Source organism: Lonchura striata, chromosome 8 (genome assembly GCF_046129695.1).
Source record: "Lonchura striata isolate bLonStr1 chromosome 8, bLonStr1.mat, whole genome shotgun sequence".
In the NCBI taxonomy this organism is placed as follows: domain Eukaryota; kingdom Metazoa; phylum Chordata; class Aves; order Passeriformes; family Estrildidae; genus Lonchura; species Lonchura striata.
The window spans coordinates 18,954,304-18,973,898 of NC_134610.1; the positions used below are offsets into that span (position 1 = coordinate 18,954,304).

Here is a 19,595-nt window from a genome sequence, read left to right on the forward strand (position 1 = left end):
TCCTTTACCTCTTGGTACAGCAAGATCTGGATTTTCTGGTGAGAGCTTATCTCATTACTCAGGGCATAATAATTTTTAAATGTGTTTTACTACATGAACGTTTTATTTAATGCAGTTAAATTTATTAATTTTTAATGTATTATTGTTCTATCATGATAATTTTTGTATTTACATTTGTATTTTTCATTGATGAAATATTTTAAATATGGTTTCAAAAGTATGTAAAATTCTTATGCATTGCACTAATTCATGAGTAAAGTGAAGGCTTTGTGCACAGGTTTCTCCTCATGAGCAAGTTATTCATGAAATGAAAATGGCTCCTACATTCACTCAGCATGACACAGGTAAGAAGTGGCATGAGAATAAATGCTCACAAATGAGCAATGGCAAATGTCTTTACTCCCACAAGTGTATTGTTCTTAGCACATCAACATGAAAACACACTGCTCTGAATTCTCAGCAAAACTCATTCCTTAACTTCAATGGGACTGCAGAAATGAGTTTAGAATTCAGTATGAAGATATTATGTTTGCATAAAGATGTGGTTTTAAGTATGGTCTGAGTTGCTTCAAAGAACTGGGGACTTGACAATTTGTCTAAAAATATAAGCAAACACCAGTCCATGAACATACAAAGCTGTGAATGGGTAAGGTTCAGTTTGTAACTGACCTGAATAACCCTGCAGAATATCACGGCGAAGATCACAGTGTTAAGACACTGCTGCTGCTGCAGTTTAGCCCTTGAATGAGAATTCATCCTTTCACTCTCCCACAGACCTCAGTCACCCTTGGCCCTGCCACACCACGCAGGTATGACAAAACAGTAGCTTATATCATGTCCCTTAACAATTATTCTGACATTTTCTCTATGGATTTCTGTACTGATCAAGTGACCCTCTAGACTTCTACAAGGCCAAACAATTTTTCCAATGTAATGATGTTTTATAATTCACTGATAAAGTCAATTTCATAAAATGCAGGTTGGAGGAAAACCAATCTTTTTTATTCTTCTTCCCATTGCAGTAATCAATTCAGCTCAGAATGAAGAGCTCCCAAAGACTGTAACACAGATTTTAAAACAGCAGATTGAGAAGGCAGCTCAGGAAAAGGCTGTTCACTCTGACAGAGAGATCACAACATCTGCTAAAGAAGTAAAGGTCTGTATTTTTAATAAGAGCAATCTTTCCTTATGCAAATGAGCAGTTAAGACACTGGTCTGTCATGCTGTCTGATTTTCTACTTTGAATAATTACGATTAAAAATGTACCTTATGGAAGTGGTGGAAATAGACGGACTTCAGGAATTAAGTGCACATAATGTAATATGAAAGACATTAGAAGGCTCCATGAGTACTTAGAGTATGTGACAAAAACAATTCAAGGTAAAAACTTCTGCATTTTCTCCTCCTCTGATGAATAGTCTCCTCTTTCCTTGTTTTGAATCTCTAAGTATGTGTAATTTGTCACCACAGACTCTCAGAAAATACCACTTTCTAAAGAAATTAAAATGAGCATAAGCTACAGCTAAAGTTTGTTATGCTTATAGTGCAAAGTCTGCATTTGTTGCAGCAAAATCTCTCAGACTGCTCAATCATCATTTTGCATGAATTCCACATTTCCTTTCACATATATCCTATGATGCAAATATCACAGCTCTTAGCTCAAAAGATTGGTTTTATGCATTCTGAGCAATAGCTGATAGATTGTGTCTTTCCAGATCCTATTATAATCCTATTGCTTGGATGCTTGCAGAACTTGCTTTTGTGCAGAATAGAAAAATTGTTTTCTATATTACTGTGCTTAAGAAAAAAGGAGAAGAAAAAAAAAAAAAAAAAAAAAAAAAGAGGGGAAAAAACCACAACCATAAAGCACAGAAAACCCAACATATTTGTCCCTAAAGATGGAAAATACATACCGGGAAATCACATTGACTTCAACAGTTCATCTGATACTGCTACAGTCTCAGGAAATTCAGACTACAGGAAATTTCTACACCAAGGGAAAAACAGAATGGAACTTCTACCTCTGCCATTATTTGCTCCTGATACATGGAAGCACAGGAAAACTTCCCAATATTTATGCAAATGCTCTGATGGAAGTGTCAGTGTATTCTGAGTCTATTAGACCAGCCAGCTATCCAACAAAGTCCACTGTGTCCATGGATCTGTACCCAAAGCAACTTATGTGAATTAAGACATTTATATAATTTTTTACACCCAATATTAAGAAAACACTTAGAAAAACATTTTCTAGTATTTTATGTCATGGATGTGAAACACAGAATATGACTTTAGATGTGCACCAGGTACATCTAAATGGCTTTGCCTTCATAATTCAGACGTTCACAAGGCCAGAAAAATAATACTTCATGGCATGAAATCCAGAGAGGAGAGTTCCTCTCTCTAAGGTGAGAGAGTCAGCCTTTCATTCCATTTAAAGATCATCCTCCAGACCCAGCTGAAGCTAGAAGTACTGCCCAGAAGGAACCATTGCAGGAAGAAATGTTAAAATATTCAGGCTGAGTGTTTCAGATGCAGCCTCTTGCCGTGCTGCATGCACATGCCCCAGGCTCTGCAAGGACTATGGACAATATCCATGCATTAGGCAGAGGAGGTGTTGGTGCAAGCAGGTGGGTGTTTGAAATGCAGCCACTGAATTATATGAATAAAAATTCCCAGAGAGGAACAAGTATCAGCTGAAACATTCATCTAAGAAGTTTCTAATGGTGCTGTGAAGATGCTGAGGTACATGCTGGAAACACTGAATCTGGATAAACTTCAGCAGCTCAACCCAGTTATTTCCCTTAACTTCTTGCAGACAAAGCCTGAGCTGAAAGAGAAACTGAGCTCTTCACAGAAGAGTAAAGAGAAGTAGAATGTATTTTATACAGCCATTGTGTGTTACCAGAGAGAGCTTCAAAGATGGAAGAATGAAGCTGTCCATGGATAAGACACTGAAAAGAGGCATTACACAATAACACACCAGATGAATGCAGCTTTTACCTGTGACAATAAAACTCCTATGGAAAATCTCAGTGGAAGAAAACATACAGTGCTAGACACATGGCAAAAAGGCTGAAATAAAGCCTTGACACACGTAGGATCCAAAGGAATTAAGTCCAGCTGAAACATCTACTACAAAAATCAGACAAACAAGATCAAGATCCCATAAGAGATGCAGCAGCTCCTGTAACACTAGAGCAAACCACAGATTCTGATTCTGAATTGGATGCCAACGATATCCAAGTAGTACAAAAATAAGAATAGGAATTAAAATAGATAGATTTCCATGAAGTCCAGAAGACTGAGAAGCTGAAGGATGCAGGAATTTAGGATTAACACTAAGAGATCTATCCTGAAGAATTACATGCAGCAAAACAAAAAGATGCTAAAAATAAATATTACAATTATAATAGCATTACTGTTTTATTTGAAATACATTAACATGCTAGAAAATGTGGACAGAATGCGCCTCACTTTTCAGGTTTAAAATTAAAACATCCTCTAAACAGAAGTAAAATGACTGTATAAAACAGCTGTGGAGACAAAATAATGCTCATATTTTGTGCACATCCATTTTTAGTGTAGTAAAATATAAGATATTACTTTAGACAAAGTGAACTATGTTTCAGTGGGTTTTCTGATTGAGTAAAATTACGGAAATTGTTTAAGAATTACTATGCAATTAAAAAAAAAAACCAAACTGCTACTTCCTGATAGGTGATTTAACCAGTTCATAAAGCTCTAGTCTGAATTTAGGCAATGAAATGAGATGTAAGGGTCCTGGTTTCACATCACTAAGGAGTGAAGCTGCTCAGTGTGTCCGTCAAAGAGCTGAAGCCCATTATTTGTTTCATACTGAACAAAATTTTTAACTATATGATGTGAATACATATATATTTATAACTGAGTATGAAGCAAACATGGAAAAATAAGCATGACTTCTTTCTTATGGTGCATGTTTTACTTAAAAATTATATTAAAATAGCATTTAGATTGCAAAGTTATGGATTTGAAACATAGAAAATATTACATATGCTACTGAAAGATGAACATCAGTGTCCTCCTTTTTTGCATCTATTTTGGGCACTGAGTATGGATGGGATCCTGCAGGAAGACCAGATGTTGCCATAGCTTTAGCCATTTGATAGATGAACTGGATGCTTACGCTTGAACAGCAGAGGAAATGGCAGAACAAAGCTAAACACTCCTGCAGCAGCAAAAGTGCAGAGCTCACTATTCCTGAACAGAGAGCTTTGCTCTGGGACTCCCAGCACTGTGCACCAAGAGAGGGGTGCTACCTCTAATCTCTAGGAGCAGAATTGGACATGAGTGGGTTGTGAGCCCGTAAAACGAGGCACGGCCTAGCAGCGATCCAACAAAATACTTCATGTGGTGGGCTGGCTCTTGGTGACAGCTAAATCCACACCCACTTACCCACACCCCGCAGGGGGCTGGGAGAAAGAATCAGAAGAGCAAGAGAGCCTGTTGGCAGAGGAAGAGAGGTTAATAGAGAAAGCAAAGCTGGGGCATGAGCAAAGCAAAAGAAGGAACTGATGCCTTGTCACTTTGGCCTCAAAATGCACAACTTTTACTTGAAAGACAAACACTCTGAATGTCCCTCTTCCTTCTTTCCCTCCAAAGTTTCTATTGCTAGGCATGATGTCGCATGCTGTGGAATACCCCTCCACACAGCTGGGGTCAGCTCTCTTGTTTGTGTGCTCTCTCAAGTATCTTGCACATCCCCAGTCTACCTGCCTGGGACTGGGCAGGAGGGCAGAGTGGGAGGAAGAAGGGACTTTGACACTGGGCAAGTACAGTTCAGCAACAGCTAAAACATTGTGTGTTACCAGCACTCGAGCCCAAATTCAAAACAGCACTGAATGGGCTGTTATGAAGAAAACAACTGCATCCCAGATAGTCTCAGTAAAAGCACTATGTAAAAAGTGAGTAGAAATACCCAGTTCCAGTAGAATAGGGAGTTTTCTAAAAGTCAACCCTCTGGATTTTGTTTTTAATCTCTTTCTATCTGGTAAGTATTGATGACCTCAAATAGCAGACCAGCCTTTTCCTCACTGATTTTGCAGGACCATTCACATGTGGTGGGTTGACCTCCAGCCACTGTTCCATTCTGCCTCCTCAACAAGATATGAAGAAAAAATAGGATGAAGAAGCTCATAGGGCAATTTAAAGAAAGGGAACAACACAAGGACATTTACCAATTACTTTTATAGCCATGGGAAAAAAATATTTGCCAACTAAGATAGATTCAGATTGCGAGAAATAAACACCACTGCAACACCTCCCCTCCTGCCATCTTTTTCATAGTCTCAGCTTTACTCCTGCCTCTTCCTCATCCCTCTCCCACCCCCAGAAGCATCCCCAGTAGAGGGGAAGAGGATTGGGGGCTGGGGTTAGTCCATACCAGTTCCTCTCTGCTGCTCCTTCCTTCACACACCTGTCCCTTGCTTCAGCCTGGGCTCTCCGTATGCCACAGCTCCTCTGGGAACACGCACTGTGGGTTCCCCAGAGGCCGTAGTGTGGATCACTGCTCCTGCGTGCTCCACTCCAGGCTGCAGGGAACTGCCTGCTCAAAACCTGCTCCCCTGGCGCCTCCACAGCCTGCAGGGCAATCTCTGTTGCAGCCTCTCCTCCCCTTGTTCTTCTCTGACCTTGAAGTTTACAGGGCTGTCTCTGACACTTTTGCCCCCCAGTCCTGGCTGCATGTGCAGCTTTTTGCCCTCTTGGAACATGTTTTCCCAGAGACAGGAGGAGCGTGGCCGAGCGGCCATGCATCCAGAGCTGGTTGTGCCAGCAAGGGCAGGTCCTGCTGCTCCTCACAGAGGCTGCCCCAGCCACAAAACTGTGCCACTGACACACAATATGCAATTCAGTTTCAGAGAGATGCATGTTACCTCACCATTCAGTCCTGGAAGTTGTTTTGGGATAAATTTCCCTTAATTTCCCTCTGCTTTCCTCTTCTCTTGATTCGCCTTCTGAGGCACAACACTCACTATCTATTTTCCAACTAAGCAAAGTAACCATTCAATGAGACTGTTTTTCAGGATAGATGTCACCATTCTTCCCCTCCTAATTACCTTATCTCCTTCCTCTCCCCCCTCTACATTCAGAATACTTGTGTACCTAAGAATAATCAGCTGAATAATCAGAGTCCTGGTGCTTGGCTCACAAGTGGTTTGTGCATGCAGACTGCCCCTTACTGGTATGCGTGCCCCTTACTGGTATGAAACTTTCTAGTCATGTTTTGTACTTTATAGAGAAATAGCTTTCTTTATAATTAAATAATATCTATATTTATATATAGATATATTTATATATAAATAATATATAAAGCTATTAATATAAATGTAGCTACCTTAGTATTAAAAGTCAACTGAAAAAAGTATCAGGCCTGACAACTAAAATTGTAAAAATCACAAATAATTATGTCCATAGCATATTTGGACCATGTGAGTGCACAGTCTGGAGGTTACCACAAAAGGGGTAACCCCTATTGTGCATTTGGCATGGCTAAGCAAAAATTCCTCATCGGAATTTCAAACATCCATCTGTACTTACTGATCTTTAAATCACGTGGTACACTCAAAGATTATACATACAGCATACTCAAGTCCACTTATTGGAAAACGCTCTATTATTCTACCACATTTCACACAACAGTTAGTTATTACAAATAAATGGAAGATATTGTACCTGGTAAAGTTCTTCCAAATGTATGGATTCCTGCAAAGGGAAAGGTAAGTAGTTTTTAAATTTCCAAGTATTACTGTTAGTTGAAGAAAACGCAAGCCTTACAATAAACAACTGAGACACCAGTTGGCAGAGAATGGAAAATGTTCTAACAAAATATATGGACTGATACTGCTCAAATCAAATCATAACATGTGGCTTAAACTAATTTGTAACCTTTTATTATGTGGTTGTAGAAACTGCAGATTCAGGAAAATGAAACATGCAAACTCTGTCAACAGAGAGTGTACCCCATGGAATGTCTAGTTGCTGATAAGCAGAATTTTCATAAATCGTGTTTTCGGTGTCACCACTGTGGCAGTCAATTAAGGTAAGAATTAACTGCATGTTCACTCACACAATCCTGCTTTTGAATATACATACCAATGATGAAATTATTTTCAACAGCAGGATTATTCAGCCTGTAGGATGCTGGGTTGACAGGGTGGTATCCTGAGTTCTCCTTTTCTTCTCTGCCCCTAACAGCTGCACTGTGACATGAAATGAGTCCTTTGAATTCCTTATAGGACTGTTACATCCCAGTACCTTCCACATTCTTCCCCATATTACTTCCTACTGCCTGTTGCAGACTTTCAGGACAGCATGAAACAGAGGCAGTAGACATGGGAATTCAGGTGGAATTCAAGATATCCGCAAAACGCCAAATTTTCTCTTAATTTTCCTCACTCAAAAATTATTTATTATGGTTCTCTGCATTACCAAATCACCCTAATCACTCTGTAACCTTAATATAAAATGTGGGATTTATTGCCCTATCTGCAAAAACCAACAATTTTGATTTTAACACACTCTGGGTTAGTTACACAGACTTCCTTTACTTCATTTAGGAGGAAAATCCAAATATAAATCTAACACAAATTTCTGTAATTTGCACAAAGACTAAATTCTGCTGCTACTTTGTAGAAAAACTGAAGATTTGGACTTAATAAGATGAAGAAAAATAGTCCAAAAGGCCCGGAAGTGCTGTGGAACATTTCTATTTGAAGCTTATTCTGTGCAAGAACTGAATGAGTTTATGTTTTTTCTTAAATCACCAAGCATGACTCTTCTCCTTCATTTTGACTTTGAAATTGTATGGGTATTTGCAAGTAAAGGTTTTAGACACCTTTTTTTTGGTGGGAGGGGAGGGAGAAAGGGAGAGGTGTATGGTAATTTATGATACGTAAAAGCATAAAACACATTTTCTTCCATTTGGCAGCTTGGGAAATTATGCATCTCTCCATGGAAAAATATATTGTAAACCCCATTTTAAGCAACTTTTCAAATCAAAAGGAAATTATGATGAAGGTTTTGGACACAAGCAGCATAAGGAATTATGGAATTCTAAAGATCAGCTTAGTTCAATTAACAAAACTCAGGCTGAAGAAACAAATCCCATTAATAGCATACCTGTTGATCCTAAACCAATTACAAAAGTTGATAAAGGCTTATACTCAGGTACCGAAGACGCTTGTCCTGATATTTTGGATAATAATTTGAAAATCACAGAAAGAGGTAAATTAAAAATGACATGGCCTCCTTCAACAGATGATGCAACATCTAAGAAAACATTCTCTATTGAAGAATCAGCTAAAGTAAATAAGACAAAGTGGCCCCCAGAAGGTTTTGCTCAAGAAGATTCTAATGTATATACAAATAAACCTCTGGGCAACAAAATGGAATCTCAGAAAAATCCCACTGTGATGGAGCAAAATAAAAAAAACACCACAATTTCACAACAAAATCAATACTCGTCCATTCTGTCTGAAAAAGAATGTACAAATACCTGTAAAGCAAAGAAAAATGAAGCAGGCAATAAGGGAAAGGATGAGGAAGCTGGAAACGTGCAAGATAAGGTGAATAAACTAGAAGCACCAGAGAATAGAGAGCAAAGTGGAAGGGATATTAATGAGGGAGATAAGGTAATTGTGGATAGTATTGGGAAGAAGCAAGAGAAACAAATTAATGAAACTGATAATTCAGAAGTTGTACAGGTTACTAATATTGATGATGTAACAGTACAAAAGAATCACAAAGAATGCAGCTTCAATAGCAACAACAATAATAATTATGCCACTTTTTCACATCAAAATATTCGTACACAGAAAACAACCCTCTTAGTTGTGTCTACCCCAAAGACAGCATTAAGCCATGCTATTTGCACTGAATCACAGCATGCCTGGGCAAAGATGGACACTCAGTCTGGAAATGAAGAAATGTATCAGATGTATAAACCTCATAAGAGCTGTTCTAGTGATACTGTACTTGCACAGGATGAACAGAATCCAAAAGATGAAGACTCTGTTACTTCTAACAGTCTTACTCAATTTAATAATGATGCCACTTGTCAGAAGTCTCGTACTAGCAGCATGTTTGTTTTGAAGAAGGCAACTAACACAACATTGTCTGTTTATACTGAGTTGTTATGCACTGGAGAAAAATCAGAATATGACAAAAAAGACAAAAAGCTAAATACTATTTTATCTGACACTCTGAAGACATCTTTTCTTAAAAAAAACAACCTGTTTTTAAACTGTGGTCTAACAGACTCTGCAGCTGTAAATAAAAATTCCTACAGTCCATATTCAAAAGAACATGGAAATTATGATACAGAACTGAATTATATTAACGCTTGTCAAGAAAGTGGAATAATCCAATTGGCAAAGGCTGACATAAATACAAGCTTAGATTTCCTGAGCTCAAGACATACGACTGTTTCATCATTCCAAGGCAAGAAAGTCAAGTTCAAATGGCTCACTGCAGATGAACAAATTAAAAAAAAATAGATTTTATGATGAAAATTAATAAGACATCCAAGTGGTCAGCTATGTCTGTCACTCATTACAAAGTATGTAATAAATAGGTATTTCTTCAGTCTATTTATTTTAGTCTTTCATGAAGAATTTAATATCCAGATATTACACAAAAAAATACAATTATATTGTCAAATACCCAGACTTTATTCAGTTAGTTTATATTTAAGACAATGAAGATGTAGAAATTTTTTCCATCTGTAATTATAAAATACTTCTTGTTTTTCTATGTTCCTGAACATTGCAAGGAATATTTTACTACACTGTCCTGGAGAAACATAATCCATTTCAATATTTATTATTTGTAACAACTTCAGATGTGAAGCATCTGGTGTGCACAAAGGAAGCAAGAATACTTTTATTGTTTTTCTAATGTATTATTATTCTAACTGAGCTGTTGCTCCATGACATATTATGTACACTGGTTTTGTTAGCTCATGCTAGAAAACCTGGGGTTTGGTTGAGATTTTGGGGGGTTAATCTTTTTTGTTTCTGTTTTTGCAGTATCATGTAATACTTAGTTTGAACTGGATAATTATTGAATAGTAACCACAGCAGGTTGGTGAAGAGAATTGTTTTGCTATATTGCTACAGCTGCTACTAAGTTACATTGAGTAACAGGGGAGAAAAAAGTGTGTAAATTTTAACATTGGATAAAACTAAACATCCTAAATAGAACTGAAACAAGGTTTGGGGACACTGGGCAATGAAGACTAGTAGTTGTTTCAGGAATTAATTCAAAGTCACTTTAGCTGAAGCAGCTCTCCAGTGTCATACTTAAACCTGTACAAACTTTTGCAGATCTAGCACTTTTTTCCTTAAAACCTATGCTTATGGATTAACATTTGCTCACTTAACACTACTCCATCTTGTATGAAACAGCAATATATCATTTAACTGTTGACAATGCATAATAAAAAAAGCACTTTACAAAAAATATATTGTGAATTTTTTAAAGTTGAATTTATACATACTATTTTTTTTAGAGTTTGTAAAATTCTTCATGCAATGCCTAGTTTAAGCCAAAGTGTCAGAGAGAAAGGGAATCAAAATCAAAATAAATTTTTAAAAATAATTCCTGAAGGACTCAACACAGGCATTTGAAATAATTTACAAGAAAGACAAGCTGATGTTAAAACATTTAAGAAAGTGTGCTTCAGACTTCTAGAACAAAACATTATCTGCACCACTCAATGCCCAAAGCAACAGGGTTGTGGGTAAGTGGGAAATTCACATGTGACTCCTCTATACCTGCACGCAAACAGCCATAAACTATACACACACATCAGAGAACCATGAATAGCATTTTTTCCACAAGCACACGTCAAGAATATATTGCTCCAAAGTATTCTCGGTAAAAGCAGAAATATAAGATCTCTTTAAATTAATGTTACCAGAAGAACAGCCTTTTGCACAAGACACACCAATATCACTGTATTTGAGAACTTTATTAAAAAGCATTAGCCTACAGCTGCTTTTGGACATCTTAGAATCATTTCATCATTTCTCCCTCTCTGTTATTGCTTCCCCCATTTGGGTGTAACCATCATAATTTGTTTTTAAAAAGCTAAGAGATTACTACATAACACTAAATGACTGCTTTCTTTTTTGAGTAGATAACACAAGCAAAAATAACATCAACAAAATTCCTGCTAAGACAACAAAAAAACCCCAGAAAATGCATGCCTGAAGAAAATAAAGGGAATTTGACTGGCATGTTTAGACTTCTACATGGATTAAAATTTTAAGTCTCCCCCATTTCTCCAATTTCTTACTAGATAGAAGATTGGTTTTGGCTGTATTAGTTAGGAAAGATGAGTTATCTTGAAGGTGAAGTGATGGTGTTTATGTACACATGTGTAGGTGTGATCATACACAAGTTAGTAATTCAGGAAAATGCTAACATGGCTGCAATATTTGTACCTGAAGTACAGTCCTATGCCATTTGTCATCCTCCTGCATATTCTGATGAATTTAATCTTGCATCAACTACAATCTAGAGAAGTGACAGATGTCAATTATGGTAATAAAAATTCACACCAAGAAATTAGCACCTCTAAAACTATCCTTGGAAACTATAGACCTTTTAGCTTCCCCCAAACAAAATTAAAAAAGAGTGACAGGAAAAGTGTGTTCCTTATGGCCAGCTAGATACATCTAAAACAAAGGCTTTGTTGAAATAGTATAAAAAAGCAAGACTACACAAAAATTTTTACTCCCAGAGAGAATATTATGTAAAGTCAACTTACATAAGTAACATACCATATGGAGTAAATCTTTTTGGATATTCCATGACTGAGATTCTGTTTAGTATGGGACAGACACAGAAGTGCAGAGACTTTCTCTAGTGGATCCACCAGCTTTGCATTCTCTTCTCTTACCGAGTGGCTTTTTTACTTCCACCAATAGTGAGGAAAAGAAATTATGTTGAAGAATTATTTATTTGAAGCAGAAGCTCTATTATATTGTTTTGGGATCCTTATACAAATCATAAGGATGACACACTCTAAACTTGTTCTAGAAAACGAACAGCGATGGGTAATAAAATATTGTAGAAAAATGTAAAAAAAAAAAAATTAAGTAGAAGAGCTCTTCAGGACTTCAGCTAAAACTTAGTGTAAAAATAATCAGAGATGAGATAAGGCTTAAACTCACTGAGTCTTAAACTCTTTTCCTTCCAAGGCTAAAGGATGGGAGATGTCACCCTGATGTATACATACACTGCTACTGCAGAAGTCATACTGTGGAGAGAATGCATAGAGCAGCTGAAAGTGAGATTGAGATAAAATGTGTAGAAAGTAGCAACCTTATAGGTTTTCTGTAAATGAAATACTAAGTGAATAGTAACTCCTTAGCTGCTGAAAAACCTCATGCATTTTAGTGAACCCATACAGATTTACTGAAGCCAAGGAGCTGAATAATAAGAAGAACTAGCATCAATTAAGAGTTGTATTTCTGTGAGGGGAAGTTGCTATTCTAAGTATGTTCAAGTTATCCTCTAGGTTTTCTAAGTTCTGTTACCTGGGTTTAAATAACCAGCCATCAGTCTGTAAAAATCTCATTCTGATCTTCTGAGGAGAAGCTTGATGGCTCCTGGGAAGAATTCTGGTACTGAACCTCCAATTCTCTCAGCAGGATAGCTTCCTCTGGCTACTCCTAAGTTTCATCCCAGGGACAGGACACTCACCCTAAAGAAAGGAACCTTACAGTCATGGAGGGCAGAGCTGATCCATTTCCAGCACAGCTGCAGCCAAGCACTGTTCAACAGTAAAGCTGCACTGACGAGTAGCACTAAAATGAAACTTTTCCATATCATTATTTAGTACAGGAGACTTGCAGTCTGAGAAGTATATTTGCACTGGCTATTACTGGCTAGTGAAGATGTCCTACTGCTTTTAAAACTCAGCAGGGTTCATGTATTCTTCTATACTGAAAAGCACCAATTAGAGAGATTAAAGAGCCTGATTTAATGGCTGGGCCAGCGCTGAATTTTAGAGGACTTCTAAATTTACAGTCCATTTGCAATTTCATTAACATAATTGGCAAAAAGACTTACTTAGATTTACTTAAATTGTTTTTATAGGTGCAGCATATCAACTAATTCTTTTGAAGCCTTTGTAGAGTCAGGGGCATCCTGAAAACTCTCTAAAGAGACTTAAGTAACACTTGGGCTGTACAGCTGAAGTGGACTCCTCCTAAGTGAAGGATTTGCTGAATGCAAATGCTGGATTACTTGGAAAAGTTAAAATACCCGGTCTGTCTTCTGTTGAGCACTTATCTCCTTCATACGTATCAGCAGGCAGACCTACACTAGTTATCTTAAACGACACAGTGCTCAGGGTAGACAACTAATCCATGCTATGGATCTGCCTGGCTCTAACACAACATGTCTTGAAATATCCCTCCCATAAATAATTATAGTTCAGGCCTTATTTTCAAAGCGCAGGATAATTAGCAGAATTTCTTATAAAAGATTTGGGTCGCTTCAGTCAAGTACACCTCCAACTGGTAGGTATAATTGCAAACACATTAAGTACCCTGGGTACACTCACAAAAACAGGAAAACATTACGAAAAAAACATAGATTAAAGCCTTTGTCTCTTTTCATGCTTTCTTCCATTAAGAGGAACCTAAGTTAAATCTTTTGGGTAAATTTTATTGCCTTTCACAAACATTTCACCTTGTATGTGGATTACATTTGATGATTTTGACATGAAAAGCATTTTTAAATGTTTTAAAGAGAGGATCTGTGTTAAATTTGGCTTAGAAGCATAATCAGACTGACCTTACTTTTGGGCTTTTTAAAACAGGAAATTACAATTCAGCCATGAAAGATCTGAATTTTTCAGTATAGTCCTTAAGCAAAAAAATCAGGCAGCTCTGTAATGTACTATTTTGGGGAAAGAGGATAAAAATTGCTGCTTCCCATTGCTCCCTCATCTCCCTTCTCCTAAGGTTGGGTATGAGAGAGAAAGAAAGAATAAGGTCTTCTTAAATTCTTAAAAAGAATAAGGCCAATCTGTCATTAAGTACATAAATTGTAATTTTACTAAAAAGAGACATGAAAAATCTACTACACATTTAAGCAGGTGATTTTCAAAATCACATAATCTGTTTAAATAAAAAAAACCCTAGGAAAACCTCAGAGTTTCGACCCATTTTACCTTCTGACTCTTGACACTGTAGCCATCACTATCAGTATCCATATAAAATTACTCTTAGACTGATGAAATGATACCTGTAACAGATGCTGACAAGGTAAAATGTCCTATCACAACAAATACCTATGAAGGAACCATTCCCTCCCCACAGAAATTGTACATTCCAAAACAAAAAGCAGGCTGTTTTTCCACTAAACCTTACTAGGAAAAAAATTGACCAAACAAATTTCTTGATAAAGAAGTAATCTCTCAACAAAAATAGAGATGAATTTTCAGTAAATGAGCTGAAATAGTTAAAATAAGGGGGAATGAAGGTGTAGCTCTACCATGAGGGGATGGAACACTAAACAAAGTACTTCAATATACTGCTTGGTAAATTAGATTGTCATCCTAATTGTAATACTGGTGTACAAATCATAATAAAAATTAAAACCAATCTATATGAAATATCCTCTTACCACTTATAATATGCTTCCAGTTTCTCTCTGTAATCACAGTTAAGACCTCTACAGGACATTAGATAAAAAGGAAGAAATAGATAGCTATAAAGTCAGCTTGTGCAGATGTACACAGAAAAAAAATTCTGCAGTTCCAATCTTAAGAGCTTTTGTACAGCTTTTCATAAAGCAATATTAGAGTGGAAATAGCACATAAACAGTGTCATATACGGTTCTAAACAGTGTTTAGATCTCTTTATTATCTCCTATAAACTGCTTTTCTGCTTTGGTAGGACAGTACTGCTACACAGATTGGGTCTGGGTGGCTTGACTGAGAAAACCATTTTGCCAGCAGTGGTTCTGTGCCAGAGAGAAGGTAATGAAAAGTTGCATTACCAGGCACTGGCAGCTGCCCATGCCAGCAGCATGCCATAAAACAGCAACAGCGTGGACTCAGCTTCTTGGGCAGGAATAGGAAGTCTAAACCTTTTCTTTTTTTCAAAATAAAACATTAAGACAACAACCAAGAATACCTTTCTATGTTTCTGAAGGCACCATATAAATATTTGGCTAATAATGTAAGGCAAACTATATATGAAAATACTAATGTTATTAACTGAGATTTATAAACTGATATACTGCAGAGTGCACCATTATCTTAATTTTTTATTTTTAGAGAAAGAATATATGCACTATAGGAAAGAGAGGAAAATAAGGGAAAAAAATAGGGCTAATTTACCTTATTTTTATGGACCTGTAAGAATTAAGCTTTGTAAACTTCTTCCAAATAGGTTCCAACCAATTAGGTGGGGTTTGGATTAAGTGTCCAGATATTTATGCTCTGTGTCATTTCAAGACTACTGCAGCACTCCAAAAAACAAACCATTTTCTTTAACCAGCTACAAATTTCATCATCACCTACAAGAGACAGAAGTGACACAGCATTGCTTTTTTTGACATGAAGACCCAGCTACAGAGAGATGATTAACAAATGAAATTCTGCACCTCCTGTACCTTTACTGAGTTTGTTCAAACATGTATACATGTATCACCATATTTACTAATACCCACTCTATTACTGATTCATTCATTACAGACCTTCATTTCTAAAAATTAATCATAATTTACAGGGTCAGGAAATAAGGTCAAACAGACAACTTTAATTTTACCACAGTCCAACATCTGAGTGCTTGAATTTGAAATTTTAATGTTCCTTTAATATATTTGCTGAAGACATACTCACATATGCACCACATACAGTTCAAGTGATTGAGTTCTGGAAATTCAAAAACTGGATCAACTTGAAAGTTATGAAAACTGTTAAAGACCAACATCAAGGTATCATGCTTTATGGATTTCTGCACTTGTAAAATATTAGAGGTAATTCCTCCCCATTTTCAAGTCTTTGAAGGATAAAAAATAAATCATAAATTTTCAGGACCTTTCTAGAATGACTCTTCTTTAACACACATTGAATGCTTTGGTGGAGCAAAAAAAAACCCCACCCACACCTGCCTGGGTGGTTTCTGTAAATTATACATTCTTCCTCAAGCTAAGCTGTAATGTTAAAGTCTACGTTTTATTCTATCCTACACGGGCAATTATATATTTTAATTGTGGGAAAATGTAATTTCATTCTAGTAATGGTTTTGCATACCTGCCTTTTAAAAAATGCAACTTTTGATTGCTGATAATTTTGTCTTGCTATCCACTTGGGGAGAAGCTTTCTGCACATAGGAAAGGACAGACAGACTAATTTACTTTTAAAGCTTTACCAAAAGACTTTGTTTCATTTCCAGGAAAAATACCTGGTAAGAGCATAGATTTTTTTTTTTTTTTTCCCATTCTAAAAAAATATCTTTTAGCTGAAAAAATTTAAATCAGTCTATTGCCTCACCTTTGATCTTGTTCTAGTTTGACCATATTTTCAATATATCTTTCCATTTCATCGTGCCACATAACTTTTTTTATGGCGTGAATCACATCCTCTTGATATACAACCAGGAAAATATTTTTGTTAGGACTTCTTTCTGAAATGGTGCAACAGCTAGAAGATAAATTGGAGATTGCAATCAATAAAGCCTGAGGTAATATTTTTAATAATTCAATAAATCAAAATATTAAATAATTGTGCAAGTGGCAGGATTCATCCCTTCTATGCTCTGAACAAGGTAAGAGTCCCAAGAAAAATACTGTGCAATCACAAAAATAAAGACTATAAGGATAGCTTTTGAGTTCAGGCATTCTCATTTTCAAACTTAATGATCTTTTAATGTAATACATGAGTCTGTAAGCATATAAATATACAGACACTCATGTATACATAAGTAGAACCACAAGCAATCAGCAAATTACTTTAACACCAGCTGTGTATATATAGAACTAGGAAGCTCAGAGCCACTAAACTGCTTCATAATGTGGTGGCTTCACTGCTTTCCCCCCTCTCCTTCTATCATATATTCTGTGCTTCCTTTGGTTGCTCTTCTACTATCATTACAAGCTCTTTGGGACTGAGACTTTAGACAACTTCTTTTCTTCCACATGATAAGAAAAAGCATACAGCCAAATATTTCTGTAGTTCTTTTATCTTTGAATAAATTCTGGCACCAATATCCACAGTCCTTTAGTGAGCAGACATCTTTATCTATGAGGATGTCACTCCAGCAACAGAAACAGGTGAGTAATTTTTCTTAAAATGCTCTTCAATGAAAATAAGGGTAACAGAAACTTTCCTGTGTGGTAATCGTAAAATAGTCCCAGATGACAATTCCAAGCTTTGCAGTGTTAGTAGCAGGGAACATGACTCCTGTATTCTGGTAGCCGTGTACTTCAAGAAAATGGAAATTATGGACCAGTCACAGTCCACTACTGGTTGCATCCTCTTGCTGATAAGCAATCAGATGACACAGAACCAAGCTCTCTGGTTTATGAGTACCAATTGCCAAATCATCCTCCAAGAGGATGAAAAATTGAAAAAAAAAAAAAGAAAATTGCATGCAAAATTATAAAATAAGTGAAAACATTAATCATAATTAAACAGAAGCACATTGATTTTTGCCAGCTGGATTCAGCCACAGACTGTGGTGGGAAGGCTCTTCTCTCTTGGTTAACCCTGCTGAGAGCTGTATTAATTCTTTATAATTAATTTCTTAGGTAATAGTGCAAATATTTGTCAAAACAGTTGATCCACCACAAAATTAGATATGGGGTGGGGAATAATGAAAACTCTAATATATTCAAAGGAAAGATAAAAATACCCAAACTGACTGGGTCGATGGGTCGATGGAGTGGGGGGGGAGGCGAAATGTTCTTTATATGAATTGGTCATTCAAGCAAAGCAGAATTCCTCAGATCTGAAAAATGGTTCACCACTCATCCATTCCTCTACACAAAGGCCTATCTTACATCACTGTTCAAGGCAGTTGCAATTAAATATATATTTATAGAATCTTTAAACAAAATATATTCATTATGTTCACAGTGACATTGCTCTGAAGGACGCCGCATAAATGGAAGCTGTGCTTACAAATGATCACTGCAGATAAACAAATATCTTGAAGGACTCACTGCACACAAAGGAAGTTGCCTTGCTTTTTTTATGGGGAGATTAGCTCCCTCCAGCTGACATAATACATGGGAGATAAAATAACAAAAGGAAACACTTTGTCAAGAGTGTGAAATCAGATCCCAATGCACCTTCAGGAGAGTGCATCGAGGCAAGTTTGTGGGGGCAAGAACCCTTTGTCTCCTCACATGTCTATATAGCACATAACTGTGATTTGCATCTCACAGCATACATCTACATGATATTAACAAAAGGGTTGCCAAATGAGGCTGAATAATGCTAGCAAATTGTAACACGGTTAAAAATAAATAATCAAATATTCCTCCTCCAGATCTACAAAAGCAGTGCTGCATCCATGCATCAGTTAAGTATTCAAACTCTATCAGAAGGGAGGAGTGAAATAATGTTTATCTCTAAGAGGTCATTTTACAGTTTAATGTAAAAGATCTGCCAATTATAGTACAATTCAGTACTATAAAACCTGAAGTTAAAATCTAAAGGATATACAACAACTGTGTTTCTTTTCTTCATAAAGGAATTTCAGGATAGTTCCCACCATCTGCCAGAATCCCCAATACTAGCACTTAGCCCAAAGTTCACATCTTGTTGGCTGCCTTAACAGCTAAAACAATGATTTTTGTAGGTGTGATTCTTAACTTCTATCACACCTGTTGATCCAGGACAGAAAGGACTCCTGCTTACAGAGCTGTAGGGAAATTACATTTCTTATACTGTTTCAGCTATGAATAAGAACAGCTCAAGTCACATATGTCCTTTAGTGCTTTCCAGGAGTACAATAAAAAGAACTGTTTAACTGTCTTATGGGACTGAAAGTTAAATTATGGTTTTGTGGGCTGAGATACAAAAGAAACAAACAAACAAGCAAACAAAAAGCCCCTAGTTTATCAGGGAGACTGCTAAACTTTAGAATATATTATGTGTACTGTAAATCACTTTATTTCAGCAATGTATTTCAGGTGTATTGCTTTTTTTTCCACATCTCTTTTCTGCTTTTAATTATTTGGTGCTTCTACACCTATAACAAATCTTCCTCTGAGTTGTTTTGTCTCATAAACACCTATAACAAATCTTCCTCTGAGTTGTTTTGTCTCATAAACAGGATATTTAGTTGAAATTTAGTTTTGTCTTTATAAGGATTTAGCTAACTTACACACTTATATTGCATATCATTGCAAAAAGTTGCAGTAGAACTTAAAAGTCCACTCTTTAAAATGAACATAAAATTTAGATATGATTATCTGAATGTCTATATTTTTGGATAAGTTTACAGTATTAAAACTAATCACATGTATGTTCTGCTTACTAGAAAGAAATTCCTTTACAAAGATTATTTCCTCCTTCACTGCAGGAG

General features: G+C 36.5%; 1 long non-coding RNA gene across 2 annotated transcripts in view; it reads right to left on the reverse strand.

The window, feature by feature from the left end:
* LOC110472759 (uncharacterized) overlaps positions 1–19,595 on the reverse strand; it is an 87,453-nt gene that overhangs the window by 65,900 nt on the left and 1,958 nt on the right. The window contains exons 2-3 of one of the 2 annotated variants that reach the window (XR_013340370.1): positions 16,556–16,705; positions 15,398–15,576 (exon numbers count right to left, since the gene is read on the reverse strand). The exons of the other annotated variant lie outside the window; for it this stretch is intronic. This is a non-coding gene — a long non-coding RNA (uncharacterized LOC110472759). The remainder of the gene's footprint in view (positions 1–15,397; positions 15,577–16,555; positions 16,706–19,595) is intronic. 2 annotated transcript variants of the gene reach the window in all.